At 41.5% G+C, this 18,587-nt stretch overlaps 1 long non-coding RNA gene and 1 pseudogene across 1 annotated transcript in view; one reads left to right on the top strand and one right to left on the bottom strand.

Annotated features, from left to right (window-relative positions):
• Nucleotides 1-8,522, bottom strand: part of LOC122472645 — an 84,638-nt gene extending 76,116 nt beyond the window's left edge. The window contains exons 1-2 of the long non-coding RNA XR_006294489.1: nucleotides 8,278-8,522; nucleotides 4,283-4,489 (exon numbers count right to left, since the gene is read on the bottom strand). This is a non-coding gene — a long non-coding RNA (uncharacterized LOC122472645). The remainder of the gene's footprint in view (nucleotides 1-4,282; nucleotides 4,490-8,277) is intronic.
• Nucleotides 8,523-15,714: 7,192 nt separating this feature from the next.
• Nucleotides 15,715-18,080, top strand: LOC122473684 (annotated as a pseudogene).
• The last annotated feature ends 507 nt before the right edge of the window (nucleotides 18,081-18,587 follow it).

Below are 18,587 nucleotides of genomic sequence, written 5' to 3'. Positions count from 1 at the left end.
ACACCCTGCACACATGGGGATTATTTCTTCTGGCAGCGGGTGTCCAGTTGTCAAAGAGACAGATCAGTCTTTGCCAGGAGGAGGCAGGAAGGAAGGTGGAAAAATGAGACCCAAATGGAAAAGGTCTCCCTCCCCGTCCTGGCAAGAAATTCTAAGAAATGGGGAGATGTGCCTAGAAGCCACTGAACCTGGTAGGGTGCAAGAAAGCAAATCACAGATCTTTATCTGAGGAGCTGGACTCCCCCAAGCCCCACTTCTTACCCAGACAAACACCAAAAAGCCCTTCTCCAGTGCAAGCAGGTTGCACAAAGGTGCTGAAGGAAAGAATAAGGTAAGTTGCCAAAGCGAAGGGTCACCTGCTCTGAACACTCAGTTCTAATTACTTCTGCATTTACATTCACCACCTATGGTATAGAGCATGGGTCTGCTATGGACTGAATTGTATCTCCCAAAAATTCATATGTTGAGGCTCTAACCCTCTATATGACTGACTATATGTGGAGATGGGGTAGGCAGAAGGTAATTCAAGTTACATGAGGTCATAAGCGGGTCCCTGATCTGAGTGCACTGGTAGACTTATGAGATGAAGAGAGAGATCGCACAGAGAACAGGCCATGTGAGGACACAGTCTGCAAGCCAGGAAGAGGGCCCTTACCAGAACCCTGCCATGCTGCACGGAGACCTGGAACTTCTGGACTCCAGGCTGTGGGGGGACAATGTCTGAGGTTTAAGCCACCCATTCCATGGTATTTTCTTCTGGAAGCCTAAGCAGACTAACACACTTGCTTTGCTTTGAGTGGTAAATGGGAGGTATATCCTTTCTCCTTCTACTTCTAAGTTGAGGAAATAAAATGACAGACAGGAGCAAGTGATACAAACTTGTACAGTGATATTCCTTCTCATAACTGGGAGTTCACAAGAGCCCACTGTAGTTTAGGGGGCATTGGCCATCTTTTTTTCCCCATGTTTTTATTTAAATTCTAGTTAGTTAACATACATGGTAAAATTGGTTTCAGGAGTAGAATTTAGTAATTCATCACTTATGTATAACACCCAGTGCTCATCACAAGTGCCCTCCTTAATACCCATCACCCACCTAGCCAATCCCCCACCCATCTCCCACCATCAACCCTCAGTTTGTTCTCTATCATTAAAAGTCTCTTAATGATATGTTTCTTCTCTCTTTTTCCCCCTTCCCCTGTGTTTATCTGTTTTGTGTCTTCAATTATACTTATAAGTGAAATCATATGGTATTTATCTTTCTCTGACGGACTTATTTTTGCTTACCATAATACACTGTAGCTCAATCCACATCTTTGAAAAAGGCAAGATTTCATTCTTTATGATGGCTGAGTAATATTCCATTATATGTATAGAAAAGTTGCAGAGATAGTACAGAGAGTTCCCATACACCCATCATCCAGTTTCCCCTAATATCTTACATTGTCATGTTCATTTGTCAAAACCAAGAAATTAGCAAGATTTCTAACCCAAGCATTGCCTCGGTTTCTGGAAAGAACACCAACTTCTGGAGTCAGAAGATCCAGTTCAAATCCAGCTCTGTCATTTACCTACTGTGTGACTTTGAGAAAATTATTTCATCTTGTTGCAAATTTGCATTTTGGGAGGAATCAAGTAAGAAGCATATATAACCCTGAGATTAGTCAAGACTCTTCTGTTTCAAAGAGAAAGAAACAAACTCACACTAGATTAAGCAAAATAAGGGACCACAGTGGCCCAAGCAGGAGTCAGGGTTCCAGAACTACAGGCTGTCTCCACCCCCTCAACTGCCCCTTTCTTCTGGGTTCTGACTCATTCCCTTATCCCCTACCATCTTGAGCTCACTCTTTTTCCACTCTTCTTTCCGTTTCTGTCTTCAGTTGCTGCCTTCACAGAGTTTATTAGATTTCCTTTCACTTAAGCTCTGTTTACTTTTGAAAATGCATGTTTCATCCCACACTCCCCCTCCACACATATACACACATACACTTGGTTCCATGGAAAAGACCAACGATGGAAATAAAAACTTCATAAACCTCTTGACCAGCACTTTGACAGACTTGCTCAGAGGTTTGGAACTTAACCTCCAGTCATTTCCAAAGTTTATTCTTTCAGAAGGTCAAGCTACATACAGTGGATGTATATTTTAAGCTCAAATTCCTAAGGGCACTAGCAACTAATATTTAAACATCATCTTCTTCAGAAGTTTCTAGAAGAAGAATCAGATCCAGGCTAAAAGATATGACGTTCCACTTCCCACCTCAGATTCCACTCTGGAAACTCGACCTCAGTGTCCCTGTTCAGTTTTTTTCACTTTTACTTCTTCTTCGTGCCTGACTCCACTCCCAACCCCAAACACACACTCATGCAAATAAACTCTGTTTCCAGCTATGCAGAGCTCTTCCAGGTTCCCTTAATGCACCATTCACTCTCACCCCCTTCCCCAATGGAAAATTCTGATTCATCTTTCAAATCCTGATCCATGCAAAGGGTATCCATCACATCTCCTGGGAAATTTGTCCCTTTTCTCTCATCTCATGACACTACCTTAACATATCATAGTGTGGCCATTTGTTGAATCATCTGCTTTTCTTTCTTCAAGGTCAGAAACTATCTCAGTCACCTAGTTTCATAGCACCTAGTACCATACCTGGGATATAGTAGGTGCTCAGTAAATGTGTGAAAAATGAAACAGTGGAACATCTGAAAGGTTATTATGTGTGACTGAGTCTCATACCTCATTTAGACTGCTGGTAGAACCATCTTAGTCCATGTATCTACTGCTACATCATGAAACTCCCAACACAGAATTGCTTAAAACAGCAATCATTGTAACACCTCTCACAGCATCTCTGAGTTAGGAATTCAGGAAATACTTGACTGGCAAGCTCTGGCTCAGGGTCTTTCACTTGGTTGCAGTCTGACAGTGGTTAAAGCTGGAACTGTGTGGAGCAGCTGGGGGTTAGGAGGCTGGAGTGTGACTGAGTATCTCTCCCCATGTTGTCTCAAGGACTCCCCATGTGGTGTCTCTGCATGGGCTACCTTGAGTTTCCTCCCAACATGGTGGCTCAGAGCTGTTGGATTGCTTACATGGACACTGGAGTCTTCAAGAAGAATCACCACTTAGACTTGGAAAGTCGTGCATTGTCACTTCCACTGTACTCTATTGACCAAAATAGTCATCAAAGACTATCCAGTTTCCAGGGGACATAGACCCCACTTTCCATGGAAGGAGTGTCAAAAAAATTGCAAACACGTTTTAAAACCACCCCACCTAAATGCAATGTGGATAGAAAAAAGGACAGCTGTGGAAAAGGATAAGATTAAAGTAAGTCTGGAGTTGGTTTAATAGTAATGTACCACTGCTGATTTCTTGGTTTTAACAAATGTACATGGCAATGTAAGATATTAGGGGAAACTGGGTGATGGATATGTGGGAACTGTCTGTACTATCTCTGCAACTTTGCAATAAACCCAAAATTATTCAAAAATTTAAAAATGAGTGAAAAAACAGTGTTACATGGGTCACCTGGGTGGCTCAGTTGGTTAAGCATCTGCCTTCAGCTCAGGTCATGACCTCGAAGTTCGTGAGTTCGAGCTCCACATCCAGCTCTGTACTGACAGCTGAGAGCCTACAGCCTGTTTCGGATTCTGTGTCTCTGTCTCTCTCTGTCCCTCCCCCACTCACACTCTGTCTTCGTCTCTGTCTCTCTTTCTCTCAAAAATAAATAAACTTAAAAATAAATATTTTAAAAATTAAAAAATAAATAGAATTTTAAAAATGCTATACACCTCTTTCTCCCCACTCTAAGAGCTGGTAGAGAGTAACTAGTCTTAAACAAAGAAGCTCCTGTGCGTGCAATAACTTAGAACTGATTCTGGCAATCTTCTATTCTGAACAAGCAAGATTTGTCACACCCTCTATAATTAGACTATTCATAATGTTCTATGACATTCACTTAAATGCCCATCTCCCTTATTGGAAGCTATGTCCCCTGAAGCACCTTTTCTTACCGTTCTTGTTACCTTCAATGCCCAGAACAGTGTTGACATAATGTAGTAGGTAGAACCATATGGAAATGCCAATTTTGTAGATCAAAAACAGTTGAATGGTAGCAATTAATCTACAATTGAATGAAATGGACTTTCCTTATCTTATGCCATGCTTTTGCTCAAAGGGAAGAACAGAGCCCAACAATCCTGAAAGAAGAATCCTTTCAGAAAACAAGTATTGACCTATATTTTTCACTGGGAGCTCCACAAAGACCTTGGAATTCCTTACCCATTGGCTTCTTGAGTTCTCTCTAACTTCTTGTCTCCAGAGCCAACGCCTTTGCTGGGCTGAGAAAGTCTGCCTTGCTCTAGTAGGCCAACAGCCAGAGGCCGCAGGGCCTCCAGATGCAGACAGGAACGTGCAGGGTGGGGTCCACGATAGCAGAGGATCCAGGCCCAGCTGGAAGGCAGCCATGGGCGCTGCTGGAGCAGGAGGCTGCAGGAAGCGAAGGAAGGAGGAAGTTATCTTGTTGGCAAACCCCACCCCTCCTCTATTTCCCAGGAGGTCAAGCAGATGTCATCAGATGAATTTTTCCAGACTTGAATGGAAGCTCAAATATGATTCTAACAGGAAACAGTGGGGGGTACACTTTTGCCACTTTCTTTCTTCCTTTTTCTCTTTTTAAACTCAAACTTAGGAGCAACAGCAGCTGCCCTGGTATTGTGTTAGGTTGTGCATCACTCTGTGAGGCCCACATGAGCAAGAAACAGTCACCCAGAAGGACCAAGGCAATTTGACAGTCTCATGCATGCTACATGACTTCCTCCAGGATCAAATTAAGACATGTATTCAGACACATCTTAGGGGAGAAGGTGGGGAGGGGTGCTGGGTGGCCAAAAGAGTTCTGCCACCATGATGGCCTCCAACTAGTTGTTGAGTCATATCCAGAAATGTGTTGCCTGTTTCTCTGTTTATGAATTATCCTTTCCCAAACAGAACAGCTGGAGCATTTTGTTCTCCATTCTTTGAATACAACTGAGCTTTCCAATTTCTTGTTCTCCATAGTTTAACACACACAGCAATAAAACATAGAGCCATTTTCTGTGGTATTTAGTTAATGATGCAGTATCTGGCAGCCTCTCCTCCTTCACCAAAGCCATCCTTGGGAAAAGTTCTCATTCAAACACTCTAGAAGTTGTTTTTAACTGGCAACTCTGAAGACATAGACATTTTTGGGGGCAATCTGGTTCTTATTTTAACTGAAACTAGTTTATTCTCCTCAGAACAAAAGAATGCCAACAATTCATCGGTCCTTCACACTGCTATGTCACCAGCCAAAGTCTTCCTGAGCTCTGAGAAACAGCACTTCGGGAGATTAAAATAGAGAGAAGTCCTGGTGGTTGTGCAAGGCATCTGTTTTTAATTGTTCTTTTTCTTTATTCTGTGTGGCCATGCAGCCAGGAGTATGCTGAGACCCAGTGTACATCACGACTGAGAGCCTTTGGAGTCAGACACACAGAGGTGTGAGCCACACTCCAATGAGAACTGGGATGTGGCCAATACAAGACTGGTAGGGAAGTGGGCATTTCTGTGCCAGACCAGGAATGCAATACTGGATCAATGCAATACTATAACTTGCAATAGAATCTTCTCGCAGAGCATCCTACAGTCTTCCCTTCTCAGAAGACCACAGGCACCAAGGAGAACTGGAAATACCATACTCAGGGATTAACCTGATGACCACCCAAAAAAGAACAGGATGCCCCAAGACTCATGGATCCCATAACTCAAAATATGTTCTCCCTTTATAATTATATCTCAGTCTTTTGGAAGCTTTGGAAAATCCTTATTTTTATAGATTGGAAAAATATTTATTGTTTCAGTCCATCTGTAGAGAAGATGAACCCTTATGAGTCATTTTAGTTAACTTCATTCTATGTCCAACTTTTTTCATCCTCTCCTCTTCCCACCCTTCTTTTCTTCTTTCCCTCACTGAGTTGGTCAATATATAATTATTGAGTGTTTAATTATGTGCCAGATTATCCTGGGCCCTGAGGGATATAGCAATGTATCTGTCAGAATGGGCTACGTTATATTCCAGTAACAAACAATCCAAGAACATAATGGTCTTAAAACAACGAAGGCTTATTCTCCTAATGCTTCTTATCCATTGAGGAATGCAAAAAAAAATATATACAAAACAGAAAAGTCAAGAGGATATATTGATTATTTCCTATATACCAACGGAGTATCAGCTCCTCTGCCCACATTTCCTCATTTAATTTTCACAACAGCCCTACAAGATGTGAAAATGAGGCTCAGAGAAAAATTAGTACCTAAGTTAAGATCTACCACATAGTAGAAGCTCTATAAACATTAGGTTATTACTATCGTTGTTGTTGCTGTTGTTGTTGTTGTTGCTATTATTCTTATTATTAGAAAGGAGGGAGAGGATTTGGGTCCGTGTATCCCATGCAGGTGGAATAGCATGTTCAAATCAGGAAGCAGAGCTCAAGTTAGAAATGCTCCAAAAATAGGAAGGAGGGCAGAAAGTCTTCAACCCTAGGGAAGTGTGGGATCCCTTTGAGACTCTGATGAATATCATGGACCCACTCCCTAGATATATGTATACACACACAAAGTTTGTGCAGATCTTCAGATTTACAGACACACAAAAGCCCATTCATGGATTCCAGAATAATAAATAATAATGGTGACCATGTAGTGCCAACTATGTGCCAGGCTCTAGTTTAGACACTTCAAACAAATTATCTCATTTAATCCTTAGAGCAACCCTAAGAGGAGCTACTATTATTATTTCCTTCTTTGTAGACAAGGAAACAGAGATCAAGAAGTTAAATAACTTGCCAAAGGTACACTGAAGTATGAAAGTAAGTGACATTGTTGGGATTTAATCCAAGCTGGCTCTAAAGGAAGTACAATCCCCACTGCACCCTACTGCCACATAAGACCCCACTCCCTGAAGCATACTGAGCACCCCTCCTGCACTAAAAAAAAAAAAGACTTGCTTTTTAAAGAGCGGGTTCTTTGACCAACAAAACAAAAGCGTGACCACCTATTCCTGTTACCTGGCACCTGCAAACCAAGGCCCATGAAAGTAAAAACCACTTGATTCTATGGCCATCCTGGTTGAGAAATAATCAGTTCCAGAGGTGTTATTAAGCCCCATGCAAATCCTTTGAAATAATGAGCTGCCTCACGCAAGCAGAAACTCCCTCCCCACCGGTCTCTTCATGAAAAGGAAGTGTGCAAAAATTCCTTTTCCACCTGAGGGTCTCACACATATTGATGGCTTAAGCTCTCGCCTGCGCTGTGTCTTTAGGTTTACGCCAATCCTTCTCCATTAAGCCCAAGAGTCTAACAGAGAGAAGAGGCCAAAACTGTGGGAAGGTCTCAACTAGCAGGGACAGGTAGCACACCCACAATTAATTATACACATTTATTAGAGAGCTGGTAAGCAAATCAATGTCATCGATGATTTATTCCCTAATTTGCTTTGAGTATGCACCTCATAAATCAATAATAGAAAATGGCACTAAAGCATGGGTGTTAACTGTCAGCAAAAGGCAGTGTACCGATTCTTTTAATTAAAAGAATGTGTGTGGTGAACATGTCCATGTGTTATATTAGATATGGTACATTTTAAAACTGCTTTTTCACATCAAAAGAAATGCTAGGAGTTTGGAAGAGGACGAACAACTGTAAATTCACAGTAAGTGGCAAGAGTCCTGGTGTTCCTGGGTGATATATGGTAATTTGATATGTAGGCTCATTCGAGAGCATTCTGGGAATGGAGATAATGTTCTCTGGTTCCAGGCCAGGCTAAATGGATCCAGGATAAGAGCCATTGCTAACACTCCATCAGAAAGACATAAAAACACAATGAGATGTGGCATCATATCCTTTTGGGTACCAGATAAAATTGATTCTATGTTTCCCAAAGAGGTATATATAAACTACAGAAATTGAGACGTTATCCAAAATGGACGGTCAATGTAGTAATGCTTTTCCCCTCCTCCAAAGTTCTGCAGATTAGATAGCTTTTTTAGATAATAAATCAACAAAAATTAATATTAAAAAATCACAGTATTTGCCTGGGTGAAAAAGAAAAGCCATTATAATACAGCATGAATTTCTATTTCAGTGTTGCCTGAAAATATCAGCTATTGTTAAAATAGATGGCACATGGAAGAAATACACTTTTGTACTTTATTTTAACCAAAAGGCCAAGGAGCAATAAGAAGCACTTATAAAAGACGAACCTGTTACTTCTGTGTAGGGACACCCATGTCTCAGAGAGAATATAGACTGCTAGCCAATCAATGCTTCTAGCCTAAAAGCAATCAGGCTTCCATGAGAGAGAAGACGCGGGTGAGACATTGTAGCTGACTGGATGTGAGTACAGGCTTTGAATTAGGTAGACACGGGTTGAAATCCTGGCTCATATAAATAACCACTGTATGAGCTGGAGGAGAGCACTTTAATCTTCCAGAGTCTCCGTTTTTACATCTGTAAAAAAAAAAAAGGCATAAGAATATCTATAATTTACAGGATGACCATAAGATTACAAAAGATAATGCGTGTAAATCAATTAGTAGAGTCTCCTGTGCTGCAATGCTGCTACACAAATGGTCAAAACAAAGTAAAACATGGCAAAACAAACATACAAAAACTGAAGGTGTGAGGGCACCTGGGTGGCTCAGTCAGTTAAACACCTGACTCTTGATTTCAGCTCAGGTCATCTCAGGGTCATGAGATCAAGCCCTGCATTGGTCTTGTGTTAAGTGTGGAGCCTGCTTAAAGTTCTCTCCCCCTCTGCCCCTCCCCCACTCACTCTAGCTCGCTTGCTCTCTCTTTCTCTCTCTCTCTTTCTCTAAAAAAAAAACAAAAACAAAAACAAGCATGTGGGGCAGTGTAGATGCAGATTACAAAGCCATACAGTGAGATAATAAATGGAAGTGTGTGCCTGAGGGTAGAAAAATTTACTGGAGCTGTTGAGTTGGGAGAAGAAAGGACGAGTCTGGGAGAGGGAATAAAATTCCTGAGTAAAGGGCTGCATGACTTTCGGGTGGTCACTTCGTATTTTAAGTCTCAATTCACAGGCAGTCTCAAGTCAATGGGAGTTTTGCGCCACATGATCTCTGGGTCCCTTTCAGTTCTAAAGGTCTGGGAATGTGTTAGCCAGAGATCACAGTGGGTTGAAGATTTCCTGACTTCCAGAGGATATCCTGGAAGTTCTGTCCCTGCATTTAGATCAATGTTAGGCACCCATTTCTTAAACAACATTCCTGTTGAAAATCCCATTATTCAAACTAGGATTAAGAATGGACCAGGAGGCTAGCAGAGACACAGTTTCCAAGGTGGGATAGTTGCTGAATTTGGTTCTTTGTTGTTCAAGAATTGTAGAAATTGGGGTCCTAATGAATATTCAACATCAACTACAATGCGTTGTGTGCCCACATGCCTGTAAGAGCCCCGTATGCTGTTGAGGGTGTCTGGAAACAATAGGCAAGGCACAAGAAAGACATGGCAGGGTCCCCTTAAGTAACCATTCTGCCTCTGCCAACTTTTTTTTCACATTCTTTTCTCTTCTTAGAATGCCCTTTATACCCTTGATCTCTGTCTCACTGCAGAAACTCTTTTGTATTTCTCTTAGGCTCTAAAGGTAAAGGTAACCTCCCTGGGAAGTCATTTGTGCTTCTGTCAGATAGATGCAGTCTCTCCCTAACGTCCCTCTTTAGCACGGTGTACTTCTCTGCTGGTATTCATTGCTTTCTCATTTGTGGTACAGCCCCTGCACAGAAGCTTCCTCCAGGGCCCAGGCTTATTTATCCAACTGTCTGCTCCAAGGCAATCCTGGAGCTCATGATATCTCCCTGCAGAGTAGAGTGGTTAAGAACTCTGGAGAGAGCCAATCTGGCTCCATCATGCCTAACTGAGTAATCTCTAGCAAGTGGCTTACTTTCCCATGCAGTTTCTCATCTGTAAATCAGAGGTAGTGGCATCCCCAATTTGGATCATACCTCTTGTTAAAGCTCTGCTAGTGTTCTATGTGCTTCCTTCTTTTGTGGCACAGATCATCAATGTAGTTAAGTCATTGATTAGGTAGTTAACACTTTAATATGTGTCTTCTCTGTTATAATACAAGCTCCATTGAAGCAGAGACCACCTCTGCATTACTTGCTGCGTTATTTCAAGTTTCTAGAAGTTGGCTGAATGAGTGGAGGAATGAATGAATGACTGAAAGAACATATGTAAAAATGAATTAGACACTTGTTATATTCTCCACCAAATGGTTAGTACCTTGAGGGAAAATTGTATCTTTCTTATCTTTATATTCCTTACAATGCCTAACAATGAATAAGTGTTGAAAATTAAGAAGAATTTAATTGAAGGGTCCTCTCAGTGGAGGGGCAGGTACATTCAGGGGAACAATGAGAATTCTCCCCATAAATCCTGTGTTCTCCTGAGGTAGACCAGTTGTCTTTCTGCTGTTTTTGTCTCAGCTTCTCCACCTGTGAAAGCAGAGTAATTGGCCCATGACATGCACACAGTACATCACTATACCTCAGGCTGTCAGCTCAGGACCCAGGGCCAACCTTGTCCGGTTCCCATGACCTCATCAACCAAAATCATGGGGCAGAGTGGACCCCACCCTAACTGTCGTTTACTGGCATCAACACACAGCCAACCTCAGGGCTCGGACATCCATGCTTACTAAGTGGAGTTGTAACCTCAGCCATACTCATAGGGCTTTATAAAAGGTATTTGTGTGGCCACAGGCCATTGCTTCAAATAAACCCACCTCAGGAATACTGAATCTCAGAACCTGCACTTAAACTACATGGGTTTTGAAATTGGGGTTCTTTTAAAATTTTTGTATCTTCAATATCCAAACCTTTGGAAGTAAGCTGGTATTTATCATTCTCTTATATAACTGTTGCATAAAGCACTGAACCTGAGACCTGCAAAAAGTCTAAAAAATCACATATATACAAAGCTATAAATACATGATTGTAGACACATTTTCATTGAAATATACTTTATATCAAACATAGGGCTATATATGCCAAGTAGTACAAATACAAGCGTAAACATGAAACAGACTCAACTCCCAAAGATCTTGCTGATAAGCAAGAGAAATGGAATCATGATAATAATTTATATCAATTAGAGTACCTTTGGATGCAAGTAACAGAAAATGCTAATTCATAGTGGCTTCAATAATTCAGAAACGTAGCAGCAAGTCCAAAGGTGGGGTAGGTTTTAGAATTGGGTGAGTTTGTGACTGACATTATTATAAAAAATCCAGGTCTTTTCCATTTCTCTGCTCTGTGTCTTCAGTGTTCCCTTCTTCTTCAGTTTAGGAAATGACTTCACTCCTATGTGCCAGATCCAGATGTAACATCTGGATATGACAATTTCCAGAGGCAAAATGAGTCTATCTCTTCTTTTTTCTCTTGTAACCCCCCTCTTCCATCATTGCATTGTTTCAGACCTGGGTCACGTTCCCAACTCTACCCCAACCACTGGCAAAATGGGTTACGGAGCATGGTGAGGATTTATTCCTGAGGTTATGAGTGTGGTCAGTGTTCCCAGAAACATGTGGAAGAGGTAGACACCAAAACCTAATTGAGGCTCTGGAACTTGGGGCAAGGGAAGGTAGATGGTAGGAGGGCAGCTCACATCTGCTATATAATTTAATATTAACTTGGCATTCGATGCTATGCAACTCCTTTTAATATCCATTATCACTTGAATATGAACTCCATGAGCTCAGATATCTTTTGTATGTTTTGTTCTAGGATCTATCAAAAATACAGTGAAAGTTCCTGGCACATAGTAAATACTCAAGAAATATTTGTTGAATTAATGATATATTGACTGCATTATTTCACCCTCACGCAAAGAGAAGTTGAGAGTGGTTATATGGATTGTCCAGTCATCTAGCTATAGAATTTCAAAAGAAAAATTTTAATTTGTATTTGCTAGATTTCATATCCAGTGTTTATTTAAATTATTTTGGCTTAGCTGCCTTATTTATTACAGAGGTATGGATAAAGTGTTCTTCAAGGCATCTTCAAGGAATAGGTATTGATTCTTACTGGAATAGTTAGGAAACTTCATGGAGAAAGTATGTACAATTTCTACATGGAGTTCTCAATGCACACCTACATACAGATAATAGCAAGTAACTCTAGCTGGGTTCAAGTCCAAAATCCCAAATATTCATGCAATAATTATATGCATATAATCTGTATAAGAGCATAAGAAAAACATTTTTCTTATTTAAAAAAAGTTTGCTCTATTTTTAACCACTGTATTTAATAATAACCCACTGGATTTTTTTCTTATCAGTTTCTACTTTGATATGTCAACATTTGCCTTAAGTTGCAATGTAAGATTGGCTTCATGATCTGGAGTAGTGTGCCTGGGACATTTCATTCACTGGTATAGTCATCAACAGCTATTTACTGAGTACCTCACAGGCCACACAGTGTTCTAAATGTGGAGAACATAGCAGGGAACAACACTGGCCAAGCATCCATTTGTAGACTATGCCAGGTGGTGGTGAGGGTTATGAGGAAGCTCAAAACAATGGAAAGGGATAGAAGCCCAGGATGGTGAGAGAAGAAAGGGATGCTCTTTTATACACAAAGTTAGAGACAGCCTCTCAGCTAAGGTAATATTTGCACAGACTTGAATGAAGTCAGGGTGAAGAACATTCCAGAATTAAAGAACAGAAAACACAAAGTCCTGGAGACAGAAGAATGCCTGATGTGTCTGAGGAACAGTAAAGAAGTCAGTGAGACCAGAACAGGACGAGGAGGTGAGGTCAAGGGTCCCCAGAGCACACTGATGAAGGTTCACAGGCTGGGCCGGCATGGCCCATGGCAGGATGGGTAGAGGAGTATGCACATTGCCTCAAGCAGCCTCATGGAATTCCTTCCATGGGAGAAGACACACCAGCAAAGGCCACTATACAATATCCACACACACAAATGAAGTTACTCCCAGTTCACCATCTAAAGGAAACCTTGAGGACTAGTGGCAACCAGGCTGGTCTGGGAAGTCAGAAAGGCCAGTGACAGAATCCAGGTTCTGTCATGTGCTTGCCATGACATACTTTGTCCCTGGGAAAAGTATGTAACCTCCCCGAGTCTCAGCTTTTTCATCCTAAAATATTATCATACCTATCTCATTTTGCTGTGAGGACTAAGCAAAGTAAGACATGCAATGCGATTAAAATAGTGTCTGGCAGGGCGCCTGGGTGGCTCAGTTGGTTAAGTGTCCAACTCTTTTGATCTTGGCTCAGGTTGTGATCTCACAGTTCTTGAGTTCGAGCCCTGCATCAGGCTCTGTGCTGACTGCGTGGAGCCTGCTTGGGATTCTCTCTCCTTCCCTCTCTGTCTGCCCCTCCCCTGCTCACTCCTACACACACATGCACACGCTCTCTCTCTCTCTCTCAAAATAAACAAATAAACATGAAAAAAATTTAAAACAGTGTCTGTCATATAATAGGTGTTTGTTAAAGTACACCATTTTTATTATCATCATTATTACTGCTATTATTCACTGGTATTTCCTCAGCATGGCAGATGCACTTACCAGGTGATGCTCTTCCCAAGCTAACTACTCAAAACTGAAGAGTTTCCCCAGAAACAAAAACCATTTTCACTTGCAGAAACAGTGGCAATGTCCCTTAGTGAACGTCTGGTGGCTGCAAGAGGCAGCTGAGAAGCTGGCAGCCCTTCATGTGGATGAGTAGAAGACAGCCCACCTGAGCCAGATGGAGGGGAGAAAGAACAAAGCACCCTCTCTGACAGCCTGGGGCACTGCTGCCTGGATTCCACACCTAAAAGCTCTTTTAGGGCCCTGTCTCAGCATCCCAGGAGCAGACTGTTTTCCCTGTGTGTTCTCTGAAGAGCCAATATGACTCATCCAAACTGCATACCTGGGCCTGTGGCTTGGGCCATGGTGGAGGGCAAAGGAGGGGGAGCTGCCACAAGGCCCAGGGTGCATGCAGGAGGCCTTGGTGTAAGAGACCCCAAGACTGCATGACTGCAAAGCTTTCTTGCCTCCCTATGCTGCCTCCATTTGTCTTTCTTAAACCTCATCCAAGGGGTCTGACCTTATGGGGGAAGATGACTGTGCACCTGAAGGACTTGGGGTATCAGGCAGGAGGGATGGGAGGATGGGGCAGGCATAAAGATACAGAGGGATGCGGGAGGGTCACTGTTTGACAACACAGCAGGGCAACATGGAGACAGAAAAAGGCATCTCGTTCTGCTTCCTGGTCCCAGGATCTTCCTTTCTGACTGAAACAGGGCAGAGCCACATATTGTATTGCTGTTGTGCTGTACAGTTTACAAGCACATGCCTCCAGCAGTCTTTCATTAAAACCGTGCAGTGCACCAGACCCCCATGTCAGTGCCCTGGACTCTCCCCAGCCAGGACTCCTGCTTAGCTCTCCCCTGGCGCCAAGCCAGCCCTGACTTCTGTTGGTTTCCTTTTAACACATTTTAATAAATATCTGACACCCCCTGTGACAAGATGGCACAGGGCTGGCAGCAGGATGCAAAGGTACAGAAAACTGAGCCGCTATGTTCACACCTCTGAGTCCAGCCTCACTCCCCGTAGCTGCACTGGTACCAACACCTGTCCCCTCCCAGCTCCCCGCCATTCAGCAGGCTCCTTATGAGCCTGAGTTCAGCCTGAGCGCTGCCACTCACCAACTATGTGACCTCAGGAAGGAAATGTGTTCTCCTAGAGACTGTTTTCTCATCTGCAAAATGGGGATAATCCCTTTGTCCTGCCCACATCAGCATGGCTATTATGAATCCTACAGACAACAGTCACAGAAGACTTTGAAGAAATTAAACATAATATAAAATTCAGATGTCAGAAAGGGTTTTAAATCCCCCAGCTGGCATGATTAGCAAGCATGGGAAGCTTTAGGCACAATGGGATGTCTCTCCCAAGGCATCAATGGTGGGGTTCTAGAAGCTCATAGAGTCCTTCTCAGCTTTATTCCAGTGTTAATTAAATTCCTTGGCCACTGGGAAGGGACTAAAAGACCATCCAGAACCAAAGTGAGTAGCCCCAAACACTCACACAACTTCCTTCCTGTCTCTCCTCAAGTGACTTGTTTTTACTGGAACCCAGTTTCCTCTTCCTGTCTAGGAAACTCTGTTTACAAAGACTAGCTCTGTAAAGAAAGCAAAAAAAGAAAGCTCTTTCCACCAAATGGCCTTGGGGTTTCACCAGGTTATCCTCCTAACCTGAACCAAAATAGCTCATGATGCATCATGTATGCTTGGGGTGGGACTGGGGTGGGGGGGTCTTCCCCATATATCTTCCCAGGAGAACCCATTCTGCATGTTTGTCTGTAAAAAGCAATCTGTAGGGATGCCTCTGTAGGCATATGAATTTGGAAAAATATTCATTTTGGGGAAACTCCATCTCCACCACACTTGTTTACAATATCTAAGCTCCCTTGCAAGGCTGTCTTCTAGAGAAGATCTTGTCTCACACTTCAATGCACTCCCCACTGCATCTACTCATCCAAGTCAAATTTTCTTTCACTGTGTACCGCTCCACCCCAAGGTGACAAAGTCCTGGGTGTGTGACCCCAGACACAGCTCTTCAAGCTTGAGTTTCCTGACTTATAATATGGCTAATAATGGCAGTATTAGCCTATGATTACAGAGCTCTTTGTATCTGCCCTCCCACAAAGAAGCTATGAGGAGGAAGCTCCTACTGTCTTCATTTCACAGATGAAGACACTGAATCACATGATGGTAAGTAATTCACCCAAGGTAACACACCAGGAGTAGAACCAGAATCAAAATACAGGCACTTTGGCCTATGGTTTTAACCAATATTCTATACTTGTCGACCCTATTCATTGGCATGTTTTGAAGGTCAAAAGAGATAACTGGAAAATGGTAAGTATTTAATAAATATTGCTATATTATTGGATGGAAATACATGTCAAAACACCTGTTATAGTGTCTGATTCATCACAGGCCTTCAACTTATGTTAGTTCCCTTCCCTTCATCCATCATCTCAAAGCAATGCCCCTGACCATCATCTTCCCTCAGGTAGCCCAGAATGTGCTGTTTGAAGGTTACTCCTCTGAGAGAGTTATAGCACTCAGTAAACTTTTCCTCAAAACAGAGTCTTCTGAGTAATTGAATCATTGAGGGGGCGGCAGGGATCTGCTATTTTCTAGCTAGTGCTTTAGCTCAAAGGTTCTCAGCCATGGGCACAAGTGTCATCAGTGCAACACAGAGTTTCTGTGATAGTTTCTAAGAAACCTTGATTTTTGGTGAGAAAGCATGTTATTTTTCATGATGGAACTCCAGAGTAATAGTCTTATCTTTATCCATTGTCTTCTCTTCTTTCACTTGATTATCAAGGATAAAGAAAGGAATTATATAATGATAAAGGGCCAGTTCTCTAGGAAGAAATAACAATCCTTAATGTGTATGCACCTAACAACACATGAGGCAAAAATTGATACGGTTGCAAAGAAAAATAGAAGAATCTACTATTACAATTCAGACTTCAACACCCTTCTATAAAAAATAGATTCCAGCAGGCAGAAAATCAGTAAAGACACAGTTGAACTCAACAGTGCCATCAGTTAATCCTCAAGCTCACATGGAACATTCACCAAAATAGACCACACTCTGATCCATAAAACACACATTAACAAATGTAGTGAAATAGAAATCATACAATATCTGCCCTCAGACCACAGTGGAATTAAACTAGAAATCAGTAACAAATAGATAGCTAGAAAAAATTCCAAAATACCTGGAGATTAAGCAATACACTTCTAAATAACACTTGGGGGTCCCAGCTCTTCAGATGAGGGACAGGCATGCTGTGCAGTTGGCCAGAACATTATAGGCTATTGGACCTGTGGATGAGGAGGAGGAGCAGGCAGAGGAGGGCTGTCTTGATTTGGTCCCCATTGAGATGAAGGAAATGTCTAGTCCTGGTGCTAAGATCCCAGTCACAATTATCACTGGGTATTTAGGTGCTAGGAAGACAATACTTCTGAACTATATTTAGACAGAGTAACATAGTAAAAGATTAATAGTTATTTTAAATAAACTTGAGAAAGGAAGTGCAGTGGATAAATCCTTAGCTGCCAGCCAAGGTGGAAAGTCCTACCAAGAAATGTTAGGACTTAGAAACGGTTGGTTCTGCTGTTCAGTAAAGGATGGTGGCCTTAGAGCTAATGAGAATTTGATGCAGAAGAAGGGAAATTTTGATTACATACCATTAGAGACCACTGGATTAGCAGATCCTGGTGCTGTGGCTTTTATGTTTGGGGTTGATGCTGAACTACGGATTGATATTTATCTTGCTGAGATCATAACACTTTTGGATTCAAAATATGGATTAAAACATTTAGCAGAAGAAAAACCTGATGGCCTTATCAATGAGACTTCTAGGCAAGCTGCTTTGGCAGATATCGTTATCATTAAAAGAACAGACTTGGTTTCACAAGAGGATTTAAGCAAATTAAGAACAACCATTACATCCATAAACGGAATGGGAAGAATTTTAGAAACACAAAGATCAAGACTTGATCTCTCTAATGTATTAGATCTTCATGCCTTCAGTCTCTGTGGAGTAAGCTTGCAGTAAAAACTCCACTATGTGCCAATAACACAGTCTCACCCTGATCAGAGCATTGTTATGGTCACATTTAAGTATGAGGAAATGCAAAGGAAGAAAGTCTAAATGTATTTGTTCAGAATCTTCTGTGGGAGAAGAGTGTGAGAAGCAAAGATGGAGGTCATATGACTGAAAGAACTGATATTGATCAAACACAAACCAAAACCAGGGATCGTCTAAAATGTCCATGAGCTCTCTGATTTGGAGGAGACTCCGGTGAACAGGGACAGTGACACTGAGAGTACAAATTGATTGGTTCTTATTGATGGGAATTTAGACAAGGATACCCTTAAATAACTATTTATAGCTACTGTGACTGAAACATAAAAGTGGACAACACATTTCAAAGAAGATCAAGTTGGTCCATAGCACTAGAAGCATTCCTTATCAAAAAGATTGGATGACAAAATTGGGAATAATTTCCTACTGCATGTGTTTCAAGCATCTATTCTTTGCATTACTTCTGTTATTAATTCTAGCATATTTTCAAATAGTGCTTACTTTATGGAATACATAAAATATGGTAAATAAGTACCGTAAAATATTTGACATTCAAACAACAAAACATAATGTCCTCTGGAAAATACATACATACATACATACATACATACATACATAACACATAGGTCAGAAAAGAAATCTCAAGAGAATTTAAAAATATTTTGAACTAAATAAAAATACAATGTATCAAATTTTGTCAGATGCAAAGAAAGTAGTGCTTAGAAAAATGTTCATAGTACTGAATACATGCATTAGAAAAGAAGAAAGATCTAAAATCAATGATCTAAGCTACCATCTTAGGAGACTAGAAAAAGGAGAAAAAGAAAGAGCAGATCCAAACTATGCAGGGTTCAGTTCAGAATTCCACCTGTGTTG

This window comes from Prionailurus bengalensis, chromosome B4 (assembly GCF_016509475.1).
Source record: "Prionailurus bengalensis isolate Pbe53 chromosome B4, Fcat_Pben_1.1_paternal_pri, whole genome shotgun sequence".
NCBI lineage: Eukaryota > Metazoa > Chordata > Mammalia > Carnivora > Felidae > Prionailurus > Prionailurus bengalensis.
This window is presented reverse-complemented; position numbering and strand designations above follow the sequence as displayed.